The sequence below is a fragment of the Mus musculus genome, chromosome 1 (genome assembly GCF_000001635.26).
Source record: "Mus musculus strain C57BL/6J chromosome 1, GRCm38.p6 C57BL/6J".
Lineage (NCBI taxonomy): Eukaryota > Metazoa > Chordata > Mammalia > Rodentia > Muridae > Mus > Mus musculus.
This window is the reverse complement of record NC_000067.6, coordinates 186421673-186445339: the sequence shown is the minus strand read 5'-3', so window position 1 is coordinate 186445339 and position 23667 is coordinate 186421673.

Below are 23667 nucleotides of genomic sequence, written 5' to 3'. Positions count from 1 at the left end.
GGGCTTTTATAATCTGAAGCTCACGTGAAACCTGGTACCTTAGGACACATTTGGCTTCTGGAAAGAAGGGAGCTGTTTGGGAAGGACAGCATTCTAAAACTATCTGGCGCTGTGGAAAACAAGTGAGTCTTCTTTCCCTTGGAGGGCCATGGGGAAAATGTGTCTCCAATCATCCCTGTGGGGCCAGCATTTCAAAGACAACATAGGAACCCTCTGTCCTCATCCTGGGAGTTCACTGAGCCCAATAACCATTGTGTCCCTAAAAGTAGCTGATCTCATGCCCCATGTGCCCAAGTTCCTCATTCCTCAAATAGTAGATGTTTCCAGAAGCTCTGGGGGAGGGTGTGTGTGTGTGTGTGTGTGTGTGTGTGTGTGTGTGTGTGTGTGTGTGCTGACTCACCTCGCTGCCTGTACACCCGTGGGAGAAGCCCTGAGACCTAGGCAGCCAGTGAGAAGCTGGACAGCCTCTCTTGTTATCAGGCAGATCCAAGAATGCGGATGCAGCATTGAGCATGGCTCTTAAGCCTCTTGTGGTCTACATGAATAGCATTCTTGCAATCGCTTCAGGGATGAAGAAGCCAAAAGTCTTCAGCAATTAAAAACCCCGGCTCATGTGTTTGAAGTAGATGTTGGAAACATTTGACTTTTAGGGTTCAACCTTTTCAAGTCGAGTACTTTTATTCTAAAGCTGATGTTGCCAAATAAAGTGCTATCGGTAACTCGGATTTTATTAGGCTAGGGAGAAATGAGCTGGCCGTAGTCTGATCTCCAGATACAGCACGTGTACAGAACCAGAAGCTGAAAGTCGCTTCTGTTTGTGTAATATGGACTAAATGCAATCCCTGTTTCACAGAGTTGAAAACCTCTTCATTTTTACTTGTTGTTTTCTTTATCTCTAAATTGAATATGATAGAACCACACACACAGCCCTGTCTCATCTTAGTTTTCCTTTGGAATTCAGCAACGTATCCAAGGAAAAGGGTTGAGATGGTCTCTTAGCTTTGTTTCTCTGACAAGCTGTGTCTTTTGTGTTTAATTCTGATTGGTTTTACATGTACGCCCACATCTTCCCCCATCTCAACAGAGAACACTCTCCTCAGTCACTCTTGTTGCATTCTCAGCAGTGTCTCCTGCCCTCTCATGCTGTCCCCCCCTGCTCTCTCTTGGTCTAATCTACTCTCTGTATCTTTCATAGTTCACTTGCAGTTCTGTTGCAGCTCCCACATTCCCATCAGCCTGAGGCAACACTGTATAGCCTTCCTCCTCCGTTAGCCTTGGGTCTTCCCAGCATCTGTTCTTGTCATTGCATTGGGCTAGTCACAGTGGATTGCTATAGCTGATTTACATGCTTAGCTAAGGCATATTTATGACATCATGCTATACACATGTTTTAATAGTGTACATGATAGGAAAATAGCACACACATATAAGTGTTTATTAAGTTCCTACTGATTCAATCACTCATATACATGAAACAAACCAATCAAAAACTTTTGTATACCATTTTATCTTAAATTTAATATTACAGTTATTTATTTATTCAGCAGAAGAGACATGGGCCATGGCATATGTGTAGAGTTGGAGGACAACACCTGGAGACAGCTCTTTCTTACCATGTAGGTCCCAGGGATAGAACTCATCAATCTCAGCAGGAAGCACTTTTGTCCACTGAGCTGTCTTGCTACCCCTCTGGTTTCTTCTTAGTGCCCACTTCTTTGTAGAACTCTTGGAAAAACTACCAGTCCTCTAACAAGACACAAGAGAAAGATCCACTCATCTGCAGTGGAGATAGCTCGGTCTGTACGGTTTTGCTTTGCAAGCACAAGGGCCTGACTTGAATCCCCAGGACCCGCCTCCCCTTTAAAGCCAGTTGTGGTGATTTAAGCTTGTGATCCTAGGTCTGAGAACTCAGAGGCAGGAGGATCTCTGGGACTGAGCCAGTCATCCCAGGCTAGTGATCCTTAGGCTAGTAAGAGACCCTGTCTCCTCAACAACCACGAAGACAATGACATCACTGATAATAGTGATGGCAGAGGCAGCAGAGGTGGCGGTGGTGGAGCCTCGTTCCTGAAGACTGACACCCAAGGCTGCCCTCTGTTTTCTACGTGTACCTGCACACGCATCAACACCTACACACATGCACACCATCCCCCCCACCCCACTCCAAAACAGCACAGGAGCTGTAGAGCCCACATGAAAGACAGTAAGTATTTGTGTACTGAGTTCACTGTTTGTGTGTAAGACAGATACTACTGTCTGGTACCTTCAAAAGTCACATGCTCAGCTTGTCTCCAGATGAGCGTGGATTGACAAATGTGTTAAGGTGAGGATCACTAAATGATAAACCTTTCCTCATTTTATGACATTGAAGAGTGGTCCAAGTGGGATTGGCCTCAAGGAGACAGGCACAGTGACCAGCAATACGACTTTGATGAATGTGCTCACAGCCCAAAAAGCGGTGGTAAACATATTCTACTTTATCTGGGCTAGGACAACACATCCTACTTTAACTGGGCTAGCCCACATTTCTGTGATTTCCTCAGGGTAACCATTTGTGGCATTCTCCTGCTCTTGGGAAAGCTCCTAGCTGGACTGTATTGTGGGCAGTTGTATCCGTGTGTCCCTGTGCACTCCAGTGAGTCCCCCTATTTTATTTCTTTGCTCTGAGTACCGCAGAAGAGCAACTTCCTCTTAGATGACCACACTCACTTGCACTGGTAGCTGTTATTTTGCATTTACTTGATCAAATATCGCTTCCCTTATTACATCATTTGGAATGAACTGCAGAATTATTTCATTAATTATTCATGGAAAATGAATCCTAATTTGGTTGATCTCACACAAGAGGATTGTTTGACCTTGACATTGTTTTATTCAAACAACTTGGGCTGGAGTGCACAGAGACAGAGTCTTGGTCAGAGGCCCATTCTTCCTCCTTGAATTCACCCAGTGACAGACGGCTATAAATTCAGAGGATGGGTGTAAACAGCTGGACAGAGCAGTTCTCTCCATCCAGATGGCTGTTGCTGTCTAAATTATAAGTTGGGTCTTCTCAGATAAAAATAAAATAAAATAAATAAAAAAAGACTTACTTGACTGTGGTTGCTCTTGAACATGGCTTGGGAGTGGATTTGAAGAATCAGTTGCCCACAGAGGGCTCATCCATTTACTCAAGCCTATGGTATAGACCCTTCTGGAAAAATCCCAAAGTTCAGGGCATGGGTGTCCTCTTTAAAAAACAGCAGTCCTTGAACTTGGAATGCAAAGTGTTGTTGTGTAGCTAGAAGGCTTTTTCTCACAACTGGTTAACACTGCTGCTAACAGAGAAGTTCAAAGTAAATTCTGGAGACTCTCTGAAAGGCAAGGGAGGGGATGGGGCCCATATACTCTAAGAAAGCAAGCGGTGGCCTTTCCTCATTTTATTCCTCTGTCTAAAGGAGAAACCTAATCCAGGGGTACCATATTTTTGTTCCTTGTGGGAAGTGCTGTATTTTCAGAATTGTACTTTCTGTTCCATTTTTATGTTGTTTAAAGGTTCATACATGTATGCAATGCATGCTAGTCATATCTATTTTCTACATTTCCTATTCTTTCCCTCCAATTACCCCCTAGTGTATTGCCCATCTCCATCCCACTAAATCCAATTAGTGCTGCCTATAAGCCCGTGTGCAGGGTCATCCACTGCACCTATAGGCTTTTGTGTAGAGTCATCCCCTGCATGGGCAACCATTAGTACCCACCCCCTCCAAAAGAATAGTAACCCTTCCTTCCGTAACAGCCATCAGCTTCTACTCCCTCTTCAGCTAGGGATGGGCCATTGGGAATCCCCTATCCATACTGGTATATTTAACTTGATTTTGTGCAGGTCTGGCAACCACAGCAGCTGAGAGTTCACAGAAGAGCCACTTCATGTCCAGAGGGTGATATTTCACAACACCTCTCCCATCAAATTCCTGCTGCCCCCTCTTGTGCTATGCTCCTTTCACCTCAGTGAGGGTAGAGGTGGTGGTTTAAAGAAAACCCCACCCAAAGCTGAGCCCCCACTTTACGGTCTTTAATTTAGATATTAAGATTGGGTTTTTCATTTGGCTTTGTATTCGCATACCTTTGCTAATGGCTGTGTGCCACCAGTTATGAGTACTGGTGGTCTTCCAGAAGAGAAGATAGTTCTCTTAAATAATAATAGATTTCTCCAGTCCTTTATCTTGTTTGGTTTTTAAGTAAAGCGCCAGTAAATGAATTATGTTCAGTCTTCAGGCTAGTTTGGATCTGACTTTCTGTTGCTTGCATCCTGAAGTGTAGCAACAGCTCTGAGTTTTGGTACCAGTGTTTGACAGTGGTACTTCCTATTAATTCACATTTCAGTGGGGGATTTGCTGAATGGAAGACATGTTTGGAGATGGGCCTAGACCTGGTCTCATTCCAGAGAAGGAAGTTGTCTGTCAACTGTTGTTTTGTGCATGCAAGACATACATGCATTCAGCTTCTGCCTTTGATGCCTGGTTAGAATCTGAAGCTATGGCATTAAGGCACAAAGAGGGTGTGCCTTCTACCAAGTATAAGATGAACAGAGACAGCCAGGGTTAGTGGAGTAGTGCCTGCCAGAGACACTGCCTATTCAGTGCCTGCTCTGCTGAGTGTAGTCTTCACCTAAGGAAACAAACCCTGGCCATATGGAACTTTGTGTGATTTACTGATGGTACTAGAAAGCAAATCACTTCAAAGAGTTAGTCTGCAGCATGTCATTAAAAACAGAGTAGGCTAAGAGTAGAGGAAATGATTCAGGCCCTTACAGTAAGAGCAGGCTATCTGGGACATCCTGGGTAGTGATTTCAGCAGGTATATATATTCACCAAGGCAGGGACTCAGCTGCTATATCAAAGCATAACAAGCTAGGTGGAAAAGATGGCAGAAATACAGTGAGGTCATGGTGTAGGGCCAGAAGAGAAGGGACAGAATGCCCCTGGGGATTTAAAATGAAGTTGCATATGTTAGAGTCAGTTTAAATTGTGGTGATGGGACATTTAGAGAGATTTAGCGCTCTCTCTCTCTCTCTCTCTCTCTCTCTCTCTCTCTCTCTCTCCCTCTCTAGTTGTATGCATTCATGAGGGTGTATACATATTTATATGTGGGTACTTTAATGTGTGTGTGTAGGTAAACATGGAGCCCAGTGGTTTGGGTCAAATACCTTGAGCAATTGCTCATTACCTTGTATTTTGAGACAGGGTCTCTCACCCAAACTGAAGTTTCTCAGTTTGCCTAGACTGATTTAGTCAATGAACTCCAGGAGTCTGCTTGTCTGCACACTGACCCCAGTGCTGGGATCCAGCTGTACACCCGTGCTGGACTCAAGTCCTTGTGCTTTTGTGGCAACAATGTTACGAGAGGATCCCTTTCCCCAGACCACACTAGCGAGTCAGAAGCACGAGAATGACATCATTCTATTTAGATCTGCAGAGAACATGGTTGTGGATTCACTGGAACCCAGAAGGCTGGCGCTCAGTGGGGCAAGAAGCGTCCCAGTGTGGCATTCAGTGTTAAGTTAGAGCTGGAAGATTGCCTTATGAATTATGATCTGAAATAGACAAGAAAAAGAAGTTAGGGAAAGAGTAGCTGGAGTCCTCTGAGCTAATCAGGAATCCCAGTCACACAGAAATGCCACTCTTTATACTTCAGGTCATGGTTGGTAAGAATAAAGGCAGGGAGTGTGAGCTGAGGGAAGAGGTAAAGCAGACAATAGAAATGGGATCGATCTTCCCAGCCACTCCTGCTGAGTGTTTTAGGCTGACGAAGACACCAGGGTCTGTGTGAAGACTCAGCTACTGAGCTGAGGAACACGCTACTAGGGTATACATCCATAAAGACATTTTTCTCAAGTTGCTTCCAGGCACAGGGATGACACCATGGCTGTAGCTTGTAAGTGAGGGGCTTGGGGGTGAGCACAGCACACAGAGATGCTTTCAAGATTACACTGTTGCCTAGAATCATGAAGCTATGAATTGACAAAGTTAGCTCCAGTGCCAGACCATGGAACTGACCGTAAGCACAAGGACCCAAAGAAAATAGGCCAGGGGCGCACTAAATTTGTAAGTGATCTCTGCTGCCAAAATAATTCAAGGGGCCAGAAAGCGCCTACTGCATTTTTTAAACTCCAAGATATTCCCAAGGATACAGGAATCACATTCTTAGAAAGTGGGCTCTCAGAAGGTCAGGTCTCAGAAGTGATATCCTTTCCAAGGTCTACTCCAGAGAAGACATCAGACAAGGGAAATCCCATTCCCGAGTGGAGCCAGTGGCTTTCTGAGCAACTGACCAAGCAATGCCGTGCCTTCCTGATATCTCCATTTCTCATTGGCTTCTTTTCCAACCTGGGAGTTCAGGGGTCTATTATATACTATCTTGGCCTTCATTCCTCAGAAAAAGAGAAATTGAAATGATGGCATGCTTGCTGTTATGTTCAGACTCTATTAAAATGTGTCGAGTACAGGAGCCAGATTAGGAGACAGAAGGAGTCCCTCAGGGAAGGATAGCAAGCCTGCAAACATTGCTGAGCTGGCTTATGAGTGCTGCAGTGTGTGCAGCACTAATTCAGAGCACTGTCTATGGAGAAGCCATTACAGAGTGTGTCCAAGGATAGTGCATAGGTAAGAAGAAAGTCATGTGGAAGAGAAGGAACAATTTATAGCTTGAATCTCCAAATAGTCTGAAGTTGGCCCTCGGAGGTTTGTTCTTTTGCCTTTCTGGGTTGGTTGAGTCAGGATTCTCTAGAGGGAGAAGGCCTTGATAGGATAAAGTACAAATTGTAACAGAGTTTTTGTTCTACTAGCTTATGCCAGTGGTTCTCAACCTGTGGGTTCTGACCCCCAAAGAGGTCACTATTGGATATCCTGCATATTTACATTAGGAAGGTGGAGAGCTTCTGGCTTACACAGTACAGGCCACACAGTCCTACAATGTCTGCCTGCATGCTGGAGAGGCTGAGAGCCCAGTAGGTTCATTCATACATGAGTATGAATACATGAGCTGAGCATACATGGCTGAGTGTCTGACAGTCCCAATCCAGTGCTGATGAGCTGAAGGATTCCTGCAGAGTCGCTGCTCTTCAGTCCACATAGAAAAGTCAAAGAAACTGGATTCTGTTATTGGCAAAGGACGTCAGCAGCTGCAAGAGCAACATTTGTTAAGAGTGGTTGCGGTAGCAGCATCAGGGTTAATGGATTCACCAGCCAAGGATGGGCAGGTCAAAGACAGAAGTGCTTCTCCCCAGATCTCTGTCTCCGGGGCCAAAAGAAGAGTCTCCCTACTTAGCCTCTTAGTTAATCTTTCCAGGAAACACTCTCACAGACTCACCCAGAGGCATGTCTTTTGGTTGATCCCGGATCCAATCAAGGTGACAGCTAAGATTAACCATCATCTGAGTGGGACGACAATGGCTCCAAGGATTCATGGTATCTCGAATCTTGGAAGGCACAGGGAAGCCAGAAGGCAGGGGTGGTGGGCAGCAGAACCAGGTTGAGCACAGATGAGGTTGTCTAAACAGTACTTGTACATAGGTTGGTGACAACACAATGGGGAAGAGAAGATAGAGGAAGGGACCCTCAAAGGAAGGGTACCAAAAGTCTGAGAAACATTTCTTTAGGAAGAGTCTGTAGGATAAGAGAGGGCATTGCTGGTCACATAGCATTCAGTAATTCTAGACTCAGGTGGATCCACTAACTCTTTGAGAATTTGGATTGTCTATTGGAGAGTTTTCCCATTGCTGCTGGAACAAACATTTTGAGAGCATGTGTCTAGATGGATGGTTTAAGTGGATGATAAATAACCAAGGAATGAATTGTAGCCATACCACAGTAGCACTCACCAGTAGCATATACATTTCTGTACCATTTCTGTGGGCTAGATCCCTTCTTTTCTCCTCTCAGGAGTAAACTCCACTTAGGCTAACCTCATCAATGCTGTCTTAATACCTTTGTGTTCCACAGTGGTTAACTCAGGGTAATCATAGCTCAGGGTCACGTGACGTAACGACTGAGATTCTGGACACCTGTAATACGTGAACCCACAGCAGCGATTGTTTACTTGTGAAGAAGGTTGGTCTAAGGGTAAAACTAGCACATGCAGAAGCCCAGGAGAAAGGGTTTAACTGAAGTCATGCTTGGTGCCCAAGGACAAGGCTACAATCCACAGGGAGGGATAGGTTGTCTCTACCTTTCCAGCTGGTTCACACTGGGCTCTCCTTCTCTCTGACAAATACACTGAAGCTGATGTAGTTGTTGGTTAAAGCTGCAGACAGTGTTGTCTGGGGTAGAATTATGAGTACTATATTTATGGAGTCTTTGCAGAAATTCAGGATGCTGTAAATGAATGAAATGAATTGTGGAAGATATTTGCAAATGACCTAATTTGATCAGGGTGACCCATTTTAGATTTCTGATACATATGCAGGGTGGCAATGTCAGAATGTAGTGATAAACTATGTCAACAAAATTATGTAAAGAATGTTTGGGCAGAAGAGATAGGAACATTGTAAGGTCTAGACATGGCAGCTTCTAGTGTTTATGCAGCAATGTTCTGGGTCTAAAATCCTGGGTCTTCAACACCCCCATCACCAGAGTGGTTTGTTAAGGTTTCTCAGAGGCATCGAGCTGATATTTCCTTTTGCTCCAATTTTGCACTTTCCAAATAACTTTTAGAGAAATAAGGCATAAGTTAACTTGTACTTTATAAAAGAAATGTCTTCTGATAACACACACACACACACACTCTCACACACATACACACATACAAACACACACACACACACACACATATATATACATGCATACTCACATAGACACACATATAAATACACACATGCACACACACACTATATACACACACATACTCACACATACCTATACACATTCACACCTATACCACACACACAAAATTCCATATACCACACACAGACACACACAGACATACACATGCATATATGCATACATATACACATATATACACTCACACACATATATACATACATAATCACATAGACACACACATACCCACATTCACACATATACACATACCTACATACTCACATAGACACGCACATTCACACACAGATTCCCATATACACACACTTGCACATAAATACACATACACTGTACACACACTCTCACACACACTCATATTTACATATACACATTCACATATACCACACACAAATGCACAATCACAAACATCACTCACACACTCATACACACACATGGGGCAGAGCAGGTTGGCAGGATAAATTTGAGTCCGTAAGTTACTTAGGAACAGAAGACACAGGGAGGCAAGCATGAATCTGGAAAGAGGTACAGGGAGGAGTGTGAATATGAAGAAAATATATTGTGTGAAATTCTTATATAATTAAATAAAATACCCTTGAAAGAGTAATGATAAAACCACAAAAGAATAGGCCAATTTGATTGTAGACAATGTGTTCAGGGAATCGTGAGTTTTGGGCTTTAGACATCACACAGGCCCAGAAGGCTGAAGGCATCCGACAGTCAGAGTGATCAGGAGGTTCTCAGACACGGTTGTCTTTTAAAGCTCTTGACTGAAGGGCCGCCAGCTCTTTACAACACACATCGTTAGGTAGCTTAAAACTCTGCATTAATCAAGCAGTGAGGCACAAGAAAAGTTTAATTTGGCTATATTTCTATTTGATTGGATGGGAAAAAAATGGAAATAAAGAACGGGCCGGAAGCACTGTGAGAGGCAGGAAACTTGCTGTGATTAGGGCCAGGAGAAGAAGGGCCAGCAGTGGCAATTAGGGAGGAAAGAATAGCTGTTGGAGACCCTAACAAGCTCAAACTGACAGCCTATGGCTGATGGATGTGGTGGGATGGGAGAAGGGGAGCGGCACAGGTCATTTCGAGGTGCTCCACTGGAATGTCGACAGAGTCGTGACGGTTGGACAGAAGTAGGGAGATGTGGAGATAGGACAGGAAGCTCTGATTGATTGGGCAGCTTCTGTTGCAGCAGATGGTTAGAAAGGGGGAGGAAATGTCTCTTCTCTCTATAGGGAATGGAGAGTTATAAAGTAAGGGGGGATAAAACACATGTACTGTGGGAATCAGCTGTGTTAGGATTCAGGTTTGTATTATTACTTACACGTACGATTATAAAATCATACGTTTTAACCTAGCCAATCATAGGGATAACAGGCCACCATTGCTCTTGGCAGAAATGCCGCTGTAATATTAATGACTTCTCCCTCCCACCCCCCACCCCCCGCCCCCGTCATGTCTCATTCTGAACTGCTCAGTAGAAGCCGGGCTTATGTGTTCACATCTGATCAAATTCAAAGTCGCCGGAAAGGGAACACAGGAACACGTGTGGGAGTTAAAGGCAGTGAAGATCACATTCCTGTCAGCACCTGCGAGGTTGTCTTTATATCCTTCCTGGTTCCTTTGACTGGTGTTGGTTTAGGCTAAAATTAGTTTGCCTTCTATGCAGATCCTAGCTCAACCAATCACAGCTTATACCTCCTTGTGCTATCTGCCTCATGTGTAGGGTCTCTGGCCTGTCTTCCTATTCTATTAATTGTAGGTGTTCTCCCTCTCCCTACCTTCCTCTCTCTCCTTCCCCCTTTCTTTCTTTTCCCTTCCTTCATTTCTCTTTCTTCCCCTCTTTCCTCCTTCCTGTCTTTCTGCTCTTTCTGCATTCCTTCTTTCTTCCTGTCTCCCTTTCTCCATCTTCTCTCTCTCCAGACTCCCTTCCTCCCTCCCTCCTTCCTTCCCTCCCTCCCTCCTTCCCTCCCTCCTTCCTTCCCTCCCTCTCTTTCTTCCTTCCCTCTCTTCTGCCGCATGTCTCTGCATGAGTGGCCTGCTAGAGGGTTATGATCCCTTAAAAGTGAAGGAACTAAAGGAAAATAAAAGGAATGAAACTCTCTCCTGCAAGGCATTTTAAACAGCTTTGGAAAGAGCCTCCAGTTTCCCTGACATGAGTGCAACATCCAGCTTAGCCTTGGCTTCCTGCAAGCACTGAGAGAAAGGAAAATGCATTCTTTGTTTGCAAAACCCACAAAGAACAATTATAATTGCATCCTATTATCCTGCCTCTTTAGCTTCTCTGAGAAGTTAGGGTTTAAATAACAGAATCAGGTTGTTTTGTTTTGCTTTGTGCTAGGTGGGTGGGGCTTGTTGTAAGTGGTGACAGGTGGAACGCACCCTGAACAAATGGACTGAGCACAATGAGCCACGCCTCTTCAATTTCTAATGAAAATCCCACATACATATTTGATCATTTTAACTGTGGTGGACTTTTTTTTTTCTCCACTGGCTCAGAGGCAATGTAAAAGAAGAGATAAATGATTTGCCTTCTAATTAAAAAAACAAAGAATTGAGTGTTAATTGTTTTGGGGTGCAGGTTTTGATGGGAAAAAATATTCCCTTTTCAGTTTCCCGGTTGGAGGACTTAGAAATTCCCGCCAGTGCACATGTGAAAGCTATGCCAGCCTGATTATTTCAGGATTTTTTTTTTAAATGTGGGTTAACTTGGGCTAAATAATGTTCCTTTTTGGAATCTACCCTTCCCCTTTCCTTGGATTCTAAGGCCAAATGTAAAAAGAGAGCTAAATTCGGAATTAGGATGTAAAAGGGAAAAAATGCAGATAGCTTTCTGGCGCCAACAGCCTCAGAAAGCAGGGCCCGGAGTGCTTTGCATTTTGTTCGCAAGATTTGGAAGTGGACCTAAATTTCAGAGATGCCGGCCTCTGGGAACCAAAGCACCAGGTTTAGCAATCTGCCAGGATGAGGGGGAGACAATCTGGAGAGCCAAAAACCCAGCTCGCCTGTGGTATGGTACAGCCCTGCTCTGCCCACCCACACTGCCATTGCCACACACGCCCCTGCAAGAATCCATGGGACCCGAACAGAATCAAAACTGGGCAGAGCCCCTTTGGCAGTCAAAGCACAGGATGAGGTTGCTTCTTGGCTTTGGGAGGCAGCAAGGCTTGGTGATTTATGGCTGAGCTCAGAACAGGATAATGAGCAGCCTGCAGGTGACTAGCAAGGCGATGGCTGAAGGTAAGGGCTGAGGACCACAGGCTTTGTGGAGGCTTGGCTTTGAGCCAGATTTATACACAAATCTTGTGAATAATTACACAGTGGTGCCTCCCTCCTTGTCCTGGTGTCTGATGTCACCAGCTTCACTTAAAGAGGCCTGGGAAACAAAGCCTGACTTGAAGGTTACCTCTGTTTCTTATTTATTTTCTCTCCCTTTTTGCCCCTTTGCCATGCATCTCCACCGGGCTTTACAGAGTTGGCCTGAAGGGAAACCAGCAACCACATTAAAGACAAGGATGAGGAAAGGTGACCTGCTAAGCTTAGAACCCTCTTAACCTTTCGTGTTTGGGAGATTTCAAGAACTTCTTGCCTCCTGTGCTTCCAGTTTGTTTGTTCTTGGCACTGGGAAGTTTCCTGTTTTGAAGAAGAAGATGAAGAAGACGAAGAAGAAGAAGAAGAAGAGGAGGAGGAGGAGGAGGAGGAAGAGGAAGAGGAAGAGGAGGAAGAAGAAGAAGAACAACAAGAAGAACGAGAAGAAGAAGAACGAGAAGAGGAAGAAGAAAGAGAAGAAGAAGGAGGAGGAGGAGGAGGAAGAAGAAGAAAAGGAGGAGGAAGAGGAGGAAGAGGAGGAAGAAGAAGAACAAGAAGAAGAATGAAAAGAAGAAGAAGAAGAAGAAGAAGAAGAAGAAGAAGAAGAAGAAACAAAACAAACAAACAAACAAAAAAACCAGCTTACAAAATGCTTGTGAAGTCTTCTCGGCTTTCAAAACTCCAAAACAGTATTTTGATGACTTCACATGTAAATGAATAAAAAAAATGTGAGCAACATTTCCTATAAAGCATATATGGGCTTTAAATAAAATAAGTGGGGCAGCGCTTAACTAAATATACTTTAGTTATAGAAGATGAAAGGTATTTGAAACCCCGCTCGAGATGTTTGCTAAGTCTACAATGAAGCCCAAATTCAACCATTCCAAGTGGAAATGCAAGGAAATAATTTATTATTAAAATAGTTAAGGAGTGTGACCAGGCCTTGACTCTTAACAGCCTAAACGATCTCCACCAAGTGATTGGAGCAGTGCTGTAGAGCATCATGGGAATGGAGCTGTTATGATTTCAGATAAGAAGTGTCACCCTGAAAGGCTCGTGTGTTGAAGGTCCCTAGAGCTGGTGGTGTTAGTGAAAGGTGATGGAGTTATGATAGTGCTGATTTCATTTTCAGATGACTCATGGAGGAGTTGGTAGCTGATGAGCTATTAGAAGCTTACCTCAGTGGGAGAAGTGTGTACCATGTCCCCAGCCCCTTCTTCTTTTTACCATGAGGGAACCCATTTTGCTCCACCATAAGCTTCACCACACTCAACAGAAGCAATAGAGTCAAGTGACTATGCATACCTATGAAACCATAAAGCAAAACCAACCCTTCCTGTCCGTAAGTTATTCTTTCTCAGGTACTTTGTTCCAGCTCCCAGGCTGTCCATGAAGGCAGAAGAATAGTCTCAAGGCTCTGAGCCTCTGTCTCACTCATTTCCCAAGTTAGAGACCATCTCATGATTTTCTTATTCTTGCTCATTTAATACAACCATTAGCCCTCAAAATCCAGTGTTCAAATCTCTAAATCTAACGAGACTCAGAAGGCTAAAAGGCTGGCATCTTTTCCATCCGGACTGCTGCTTAGGTAGTATTCCTCCTGTTCAGGACTAGGCACCCACAGATTTTTGGGGAAGCACCTAAGTTCCTAGGTATCTCCAGCATATTCTTCTATGGCAAAACCACAATATAAGTGCTGCAGGTTTTAATGTCTTTAAAGCAAGATTTCATGCGCCATCTACTATGAAAAAACAATTATAAGAGGTAACTATTTGAAATAAATATATGCACAAGAGGCAGCCTCTTGGTTATAAGGAAGTTGAAGTTCAGCTGAGGAAATTCCATGACCAAAGCAATGCACAAGGCTGTGAAGCTGAAGCCTTGTAGTGCAACGGAAGCATGGATGGTCCCTTTTGGATGAGAAAGAGCATCTCTCTTGAAGATCATTTCACTATTTCAGAATATGTGACACTGGAGTGAGGAGGATCCTCTAGTCTGTGAGTCCTGGATGTGAGAAGAAATGGAAGCGTCCACACAGAACAGGGCAATCACATTCAAAGCCTCAGGGAGGGAAGGCCACAGGTCAGAGACAGGACAGGGAAAGAGCCAGAAGTGCTAACAGTATTTTCCCCAAATATGTTCCTTCAAATAACGTGTTATCCTTCATAACTAGAATTGCATAAATTGATTTGGGAACATCTGGGTCAAAACCTACAAATGTCATGTTTCAATTTGGCAACTTTTTTTTTTCCCCCTTAGCCTACCTCCAAGAAATGGCATAAAAACTATGATATCTACCTCTCATCCCTTGATAGATACAGGTGGTGAGAAGAAAGACTAGTCTGGTGTATTGAAGAAACCCAGAAGTCACAAGAGTTGTGAAGACTCATGGGGCTTTAGCATGCACCCTAGCATCGTCTGCACAGAACTGTCTGCCTCTGCTGTTGCTTTAAAAAGGCATCTGGCAAAGCTTCACTTCATAGGCAAAATGAATACATATCTGAACAGTATCACAAATTAAGGGACTTTGTAATTGGCCCAGAAGCCTGTGTTGGGGCATGTTCCCTAGCACAGATTGTGAACTCAGGCTATGCCATAGTCCTCCATTTTTATCTTCAACTAATGGTTTGGATTAATTTATAAATGTGTGTAAGTAAAAATTTCAGAGCAGTGGAAACTGCAAAGAAGGATTATACACTGATTCATGGGATTTTAATGTCATAGTATCAATGTACTATCATGAGAATATAAAAATATACAAAAAGGAAATCCATAAAATCTCAAGTTTGAGCCTTAAAATCATTTGCATGTATAGAAAATGTCAAAGGAGAAGTTACCACGAATACATGGGAAGAGACTCAGAGAACTCTATTAGCTAACTGTGTGTGTTCCAATGGGAGAGGTAGTCTGTAGAGAACACAACATTTCAGTGGTCACTTGGAGTCTAGATTGAAGGAGGCAGACGGTCTCTTTGGTCTGCGAAGGTCATCACACAGTCGTAACTTTTTTAAAATTCAGTATTAAGACAGTGGGGTGGTCTTTAAAAGTATTCCATAATAATGGATGCATTGGGTAAGTTCAGTCCATTGTAGAAAAGATTCAAGAGAAAAAATATGTCATGTATTCAAATGTCAGGAATTTTCTATTTGCATGAGTAATTGCACTTTATTTCCGTGATATCATATAGTAGGATTAGTGTGCAGTAGATGCATACTAATCTTTTTGTAAGGACTTACTAGATGTCAACTCTGTGTTAGGTATTACATTGAACAGGAAACTAATGATGAGACAGGTTCCTGCCCTAAAGGAACTCACTTCCTGTTAGGAGATTGGCAGGCAGGCAGCTGAGGCCCTTAGGATCTGGGACATCCTACTGAGCGAGGGAGCGACACATTCTTGCCTGCTAGTGTTTTTGTTCTTGTCTTGTTTATTCACTAATGTGGTGTTTCATATAAGTCACATAATTGGGTTTCTAGCAAATTAAAGACAGCCTCAAGTAGCTCCTGTCTCATGTCTCTCTTCCTACAGAAGCAGCTGTTGTCATTTTGTACAATTTATCTTTCCATGGTATGGTTATAGTACTATATTCATATTTTTTCAGTTTCAGATTTTGGAACTTCTCCTTGTGACAGAAGAGATGCTGTCTCAATTCCCACCATATGCATATACCCAAGCCCTCTGTTCTCTCAAAATTAGAGATTGTGTGGCTTTCACTAAACCTGCTACTCTGCCTGCTGTGCAAGCTATTTGTAGCTGGGTTGTGTGCAACATTGTTCATTGCTATCCTTGCTACATTTCCCTCCCTGGTCCATACAGCATCCTTACACGTGCCATTGCAGGTGTATCTGAGATTCAGTCAGCCTCACTCAACACCTTGCTGATCTTAGCACGATTAACTAATTCTAGCAGAAAGCCATGTGTCCATTGTGGCATTTTCATATTCCGACTCTTAAACCATCCAGGGCTGTTAGGTTTTTATCCAGGTTCATCTTTCAGGACAGAACATAGAAGCCCTCTGATATACTTCATCCAAAATGTGACTACTACTCACACGGCAGAAAGATGTCCAACTTTAGATCTTGTACAAACACTCAGAAGGTCTCCTTTGTGTTGTTCCCTCCTGGAATCTCCTCTGCAAAGACCCCGTTATCTTCTCATAGATAACAGTTTCCTTCCTCCCTCCATCTCTCTCTCCATCTCTCCTTCCCTCCTTCCCTTTTTCCTTCTCCCCCTCCCTTTAATACTTGGTTGACATCTTGCCAGTCTTTGTTGGACGCCATCTTCCTTCCTAGCTCTGAGGGCATCTTATTCTTGGCTTCTACCTTCAGTTTGATTGACAGTCATTCTGATTCCTCTTTGTAGACACGGCCATTTGTTCTTTTAGAGTGCACTGGGTGAAATCTCACAGTTATTTTCCTTAATATTTCTCTATTTTTGGTTATTTTTTGTTTCAATTTTGTCTTTCCAGGAACTTTTATTTTTCTGCTTTCCTCTCATTTCAGTTCTAGAACCCTGTGGCTATTTAGATTAAAGCAATTTGCACAAGTACTACTGTGCTCCCAGTACTGTGCTCCTATTACTGTGCTCCCACTGCTGTGCTCCCTCTACTGTGTGCCCCCTGTCTCCCATTGTAGTTTCACTCTATTCTCACTTTAAAACATATTCTCTGGTTCTCATCACACTGTTTCCACAATCTTTTAGCTCCCTAATGACATTAGTTAGAAACTGTTGGAGTTATAGGATTTTCTTCTCTCTGCAAGTCAATTCACCCTTACTGGTGCATACAAGCAAGGCCAAGGGTTTGTTTTCTGTTCTTCCTTTGGAAGGTTTCTTCAAACACCCAGCTCTGAAAGCTTAGATGAGGCCTGCTGTTAGCTTCAGCATAGGACCTGAGTCTTCATAGCAGAAGAACCCGCTATCTAGACCTTTATGGCTATCCTTTAGGCAAGTATGTATTTCCCAGGGGAAAATGCCCAGGCACCTTGATTGGCAGCTATTACTCTAGGATCTAAGCAAACACCAAGAGATGAGAGGTTTTTTAAACTATGTATTGTGAACTTCCTATCATGCATTCCATTCTCACCCATTTTCCTGACCCCTTGCACATGCCCTCTACTCTTGCAATGCCCCTCCCAAAGAAGAAAAAAAATTGTTGTGGAAGCTGTCGTGTGTCATAGTGTGTCCCACAATATACCCCTTTGTCTGCACTATTTTGCTTGTAAAAGTTCATTGCAATGAGTCGCTGGTCTGTTATACTATCAATACTGGCTTCTCACTGGGGCTCCTCTGGGATAGCCTGTTGTTGTCCTGTGTCGTAGAGATCCTGTAGTTTTGGATCTGTAGGACTGGCCCTTTTACACACTCCAACAGCTCATCATTAATGTAAAAGTTGGGTTGGGCTAATTTATAGTCCTGGATCTAGGTCTGAGAGGTATCTGAGCTGGCCAGCCTGCCAGCTCTCCCTCACCCCACCACTGGGGCAAACTCTCATGCCCTGACAAGGCTGTCCCATCTAATGCCACAGCCAGCAAAGGGCAGAACCATGCCCTTGGGGCTGGCTCATCTGTACCCATACCATCAGGGCTAGTTCGGCTATGCTGCCCAGGCAAGGTGCAGGGCTCTCCTCTCTCCTTGGGGCTATGGCAGGCAAGGGGTTGGGATAGCTCTCCTGTTCTCATGCCCCTGGGGCTAGCTCGCCCATAACCAATGAAACCAGGGCCAAGGAGCTGAGACTTTTTTCTTTATTAATCATTTTATTCGTTTACATTTCAAATGATATCCCCATTCTTAGTTACCCTTCTTCAAACCTCCCCCATCCCATTCCTTCTCTCCCCCCTCTTCCCCCTCTCTCCTGTCTCCCCATCCCCTTTTCCTCTATGAGGGTTCTCCTCTACCCACTCATCACTCCTGCCTCACCGCTCTAGCATCCCCCTATGTTGGGGCAACAATTCTCCATAGGACCAAGGGCTTCTCCTCCCGTTGCTGTCAGGCAAGGCCATCCTCTGTCTATGTATCTGGGGTCATGGATCCCTCCATGTGTACTCTTTGGTTGGTGGTTTAGTCTCTGGGAGCTCTGGATGGTCCAGTTAGTTAATATTGTTGAGCAGTAGGCAAACTTTGAACTTTCTGAGCTGTGAACAAAGGACTTGGGGACTGCCTACTTGCACAGTCCTTGAGAGATCCTTTCCCTTGTATTTTATCTATTCTATTCTAACTCATCGTTCCAGACACATGAAGTCAACAAATCTTGAGCTGTTGGGCATTATGTGATGTCTCTCTGGCTGGATTGAGCATTTTAGCTTTGCTTACAGCTTATAGATGACTTAATTCCTCTGTTTCTTGGCCAGTAGCAAACACTTTCCATTTATCTGCTTTCTAGAATTCAATTTTGTTTCTTATCTAATGTTTTTCTTATCCTTGAAGTGACATACAAATATTATATAAACATAGTACATATACATTTTACATATACATTATACATACACACTGTACATATACATACACATATATGTATGGTCTGTTGAGTGTGGGTCTGTTTTATACAACTATTGAATCTATTCATTTTTTAGGATGAATCTGGGCATTTTCAGAGAGAATGATGTTTGTGATGGGCTTTGCAGAGGGAGTCATACATTTCTGTGGAAGCAGTAATGACCATCAGCACAAGGTAATATGAAGAAACCCTAGCAAGTACTTGCGATTTCATGAGACTTCCCTACAGAATGGGTGTCTGAAGGGAGCCTGACAAAGTGTTCAGCCAGACTGGAAGCAAAGGAAAGTGCGCTCTGTGATGAGGGGAGAATGAGGATGGGAAGAGAGGAGGCAACGATGGGCAGATTAGCATGGAGAAACACAATCAATGGAGGGTGTAGTCTCCCTACATTGAAAGTTACAGCTAAGCTGACGAGGGGGACGATGTCTGCAATCCCAGAACCTTGGAAAGCAGAGGAAGTGAAACAGGACAGTGAAATTGAGATGAGCCTGGGAAACATGATAGCCCATGCTGCATTGTGATATGAGAGAGGGGGAGGGGGGGAAGGGAGGGGAAGGGAAGGGAAGGGGGAAGGGAAGGGAGGGGAAGGGAGGGGAGGGGAGGGGAGGAAAGAGGGGAGAGGAGAGGAGAGGAGAGGAGACAAGAGAAGAGAAGAGAAGAGAAGAGAAGAGAAGAGAAGAGAAGAGAAGAGAAGAGAAGAGAAGTCATGTGTATTCCAGGATGGTTTTTGTGGCATCAAAGGTTGTAGAATTCTTTGTAATTCTTATCTTGAGAGGGACAGAGGTAGGTAAAGATACTGATTAATTTGTCTGTGATAAATGCCAACCAATCAATGGCCGCATTTAAACTGTTTCGTCTCCCGGAAAATACGAGAATCGTAGAAATGAAGAGGAAAAGGCAGGAGCGAAGTGTGAGAAGCAGAGACCGGAGAGGCACAAAGGGAAAGGGGAAAATAAAAGCCAGTCACAGTGATGACATCACCTCTGTTTTAAAACTGAGCTGTGCATCTGTAGGAGTCATTTCTGCTCTGTCTCAGGAGGGGAAACGTGCTGAGCTCCTGGGGCTGCTGCCTGACAGGTCTACCAGATGGACCCTGGCTCTGGCAGCTGGGCTGAAGCACTCCACTCAGGGTTTAAGATTCAGCAATGTATTATTAAACCTGTGTGTAACACAATGTGCAAGATGACATCATGTCCCCGGGTGTGTGTGACCTCACCAAAAATATGTGCCCTGCTGTGGAAGAAGAATAGAATTCCAAGATAGCAAAAGCCAGGCAGAAATTTGAGCAACTTACGACTGCGTACTTTCTTCTATCCAGCCTCCAGCACTGTTAGCCTTCCTACAAACAAACAAAAAGCAATTATTGTGTGCAATTTCACATCAAAAAATGTAATGTAAAAAAGTTCAGAGCTAAGCATCTATTGTGAATGTTAAATGGAGACGGCCTTAGGAGCCTGGCACCTCAGCTATAATCTGCAGAGGAGCACAGTAATTGGGGAAGTAGGACATGCTTTTACTCACCATTAGACAAGAGTGACCTTGAGTGCTGATTGCCTTGTCTCTACCTCCTGAGCGCTACAATTATAAGCTTGTTCCACCACACCTGGTGTCTGCAGTGCTGGGGGTCAACCCCAAGGCTTCATGCAGGCCGTGTATGCACTCTACCAACCGAGCTACATCAGCTATAGCTCTTGCACTGGGTAGACAGTTAGAGGTGTGGAGGGACAAGGAAGCAACCCAGAAATCAACAGAGTCAGGAAGACCCTACTATCTATAAGCTGGTCACAGGAAGCTTGGGGAGCTAATGAGGCAGTTGGAAGAGCTGTAGCTGTGGCCTGGGGCATCACTGGAGTCGAAAAGACAAGCATATTTCATTTGCTTTCATTTGCCCCATCCTGTATAGTACTTCCAACCTCTTCATAGGTTCCCTTTCCAGCTGTGTGCATCTGATATGGGAGGGGGGAGCGTGATATGCTAATATGAGCAGCAGCAAATAAAAAAGAACTGCATTCAAGGATGGTCTGAGGATAAATAGGTCCCAACTTACCCCAGAAAGACATACTTTCTTATAGGCATTGTCACCTGAGTCTGCAATCATCAATACGCAGCACATCCAGGTGTGTGCTCCTTAGAGCTGGGGCTAGGATTAAATGTCGATGTGTTTGAAGCAAAGTTCACAGGCAAATGCAGAAGCCACTCGCCTGTACCACCTTCATAGCAAGAACCCATGTTTGGAGATAAGCAATGGGGCTACCCAATAGGACTCACCCCCTTTCCAGTTTTCACACACTGATAAAATTAAGCTTACTCCAAATTAATGTAAAACATCGTTTGGAGAGGCAAAACCCCTAAAATGGTTGTTTTCATCGCTGATGTCATTGGTGCTCACAGGGCTGGCATCTAACACCCACCTTCCATGACAGCCAGTTGCTCTGTAACCATTGTTTCAGACCGTCCCATTCCCAGACATTCTTCTGTGAGATCCGGGTAATTTGATGGCTGACTGTTGAATAAATGTTCTATTATTAACTAACATGTAATTAGCTCATTAAATAATAGCTCAACTGAATAGCATGTAACTTAAGACGGTCTACCAAGGTGGGGAAGTCCACAATTTCTCACAAATGAGACTGAAATTATAGCACGAGGAAACTAGAAATGAGGAGACGGCAGTTGGCAGGACCCAGAGTGTTTTAGACTACCGTGGGCTTATGACCTCTGCATTCTAGAAAAAATCCGATCAGATTATGCTATTTGAGAATCTTGGAATGCTTGTGGCTCTATGCCCATCTTATCAGAAGCGCCCATCTGAAGCTTAAATTAAGCTGTTTTGAATTTCACCAGTATTTCTGAGTTTTAAAGAAAAAAAAAATAAATGCAGCAACTAATAAACAATAGTGTGAGTGAGTGAGTGAGTGAGTGTGTGTGTGTGTGTGTGTGTGTGTGTGTGTGTGTGTGTGTAGGGGATGCTGAGATGCCCTCAGAGGGCAGCAGTCAGCATCAGTGGTAGGTGATTCCAAAGTCCACGGAATGCAGGAATGCAAGCTTCACTGAGTGTGAACACGCCACAGAACCTCCGACTCTGTGCTCAAGAATATTTAGAAATAAGAGGAAGCAGTGAACAAGTTACCATGTTTGCCTCAGGAAGTTGTTCCCCTGTAGCTTGTGTGTACCTTAGGCCAGGGTCCTGAGTGGGAAATACATGAGTTCCAACACCCAGGAGGGAACAGAAAGGGCAGAGGCTGCCCCGATGAGAGAACTTTACTGACTGATATTCCAGGTACTTCCTTTACATGGAAGAAAAATGTAATCTCACCTCACTGTTGGTAGATTTTTATTTCAATGTCTACAATCAGTGGCATTTTGTATGCTCAGGTTGTTGACAGGCAAGCACAGGTACCACCCACCTCCTCATAACTGCTGTCTAAAAGTCATTTTATAGCCCTTTTGAGCTTTACAAGGAAAATTAATGTGACCAACACTTGAAAATGGAAGCATTCTCTATTTGTGTCACTGGTGCATGAGCCAATAGGATCCTGCCCCAAGACCTTGCAACGGAAGCCGAAAGGGACTGGTTATGTGAACAGAGAAGTAACAACACAGAGTCCTGAAGCTAGCCATCCGGACTTATGGAAGACCGCTGACATTTTATTTATTTATTTTTTTAAAGAAAATAAACAAACCTAGCAAGACAGAATGAGGATGTGACTAACCGCCTAGACTAAGCTGTTTCACTAACTCAGACATTTAGTGACCTAGTGAGCACCTATCCATGCATTCCTTTTGGAAATCTTCCATGATGGAGTGTCATGGAAGTCACAGTTCAGCCCATCGCTCACTGGCGCTTAGGTACATGCATTCTCCGAGGAGGTGCTCTATAGCTATTTGTACCTTCAAGAGAGCAGGTGACATTGTCTGAGGAGTTCAGGGAAACACAGGATGACTTCCAATACTGCAAGCCAGTGAAAATGCTAGGAAGGTAACTCAGGGGTGACGTGCTAGACAGACTGCACAGAATTTCCTAAGTTAGAGGCGAGGCTCCCCAAAAGAAGAGATGGTTGGCACCTGTTTATGGGTGGAGGCGGGGGGGGGGGAGGGGATGTCAGCTGGAAAGCTAAAATTCAGTCTATTGATTATTTTACCCAACTATTGTATCTAAGTTATTATGCTCAAACTGAGGGTGTGGCTCAGTGGTACGGTGCTTGCCTCCTGCGTGTAAGACCCTGGGTTTGGTCCCTAGGATCTCAAATGACGAAGATAAGGATGAGGATGATGGTATGAGTTTACGTATGCAGCAGATTTTTAGCATCAAAGAAGCTGATTTATCCATTGTTGTTTAATAGATAATAACAGGTTGCTGAGCTTGTGCTTGCACTACAAATACCTCAATAAAGGAAACTGAAAAAGCTCGTGCCCTCATCTAGTTTTAGAGCATGGCAATAAGTAGACTGTTTACCCCATAGTTCCAGCGGCTGTGAAGGAGAAATGGAAGAACCATGCACAAGCATGCCTAGCATCCATGTAGGAAGAGTTCACAAGGCTGAACCATCGGAGCCAGGGTATGATATCATGACACCAACCTGAAGAAGTAGGGGTCAGATTTGAGGGTCCCTCGGGGTCCCACAAAGACTTTGGCATTTCCTGAGAATGTGAGAGGAAATCTTTATGGTTTTAAACAGTGAAGTGATGGAACCTAGTTTATGGTTTAGTATGAATCCTGGCTACTTTGTTACAGAGAGATGGAAGGACTCATGTAATTGTAATATAGATGCACATTGAATTTCATGGCTAACCTTATCCACTGTCTTTACGCAATGGTATCTAATTCAAGGGAAAAATAATAGAGCTAACTGTTATTACTCTTAGACTGCTGATAAGATAGTTGTAACAATATTAAGCAGGGATGTATTTAAAAAACAGAGCCAGCAATACCTTTCTTCCTTCTTTCCTCTCTCTCTCTTACACACACACACACACACACATTTATCCATCCATTCATCCATCCATCCATCCATCCATCCATCCATCCATCCTTCACATGTGTGTGAT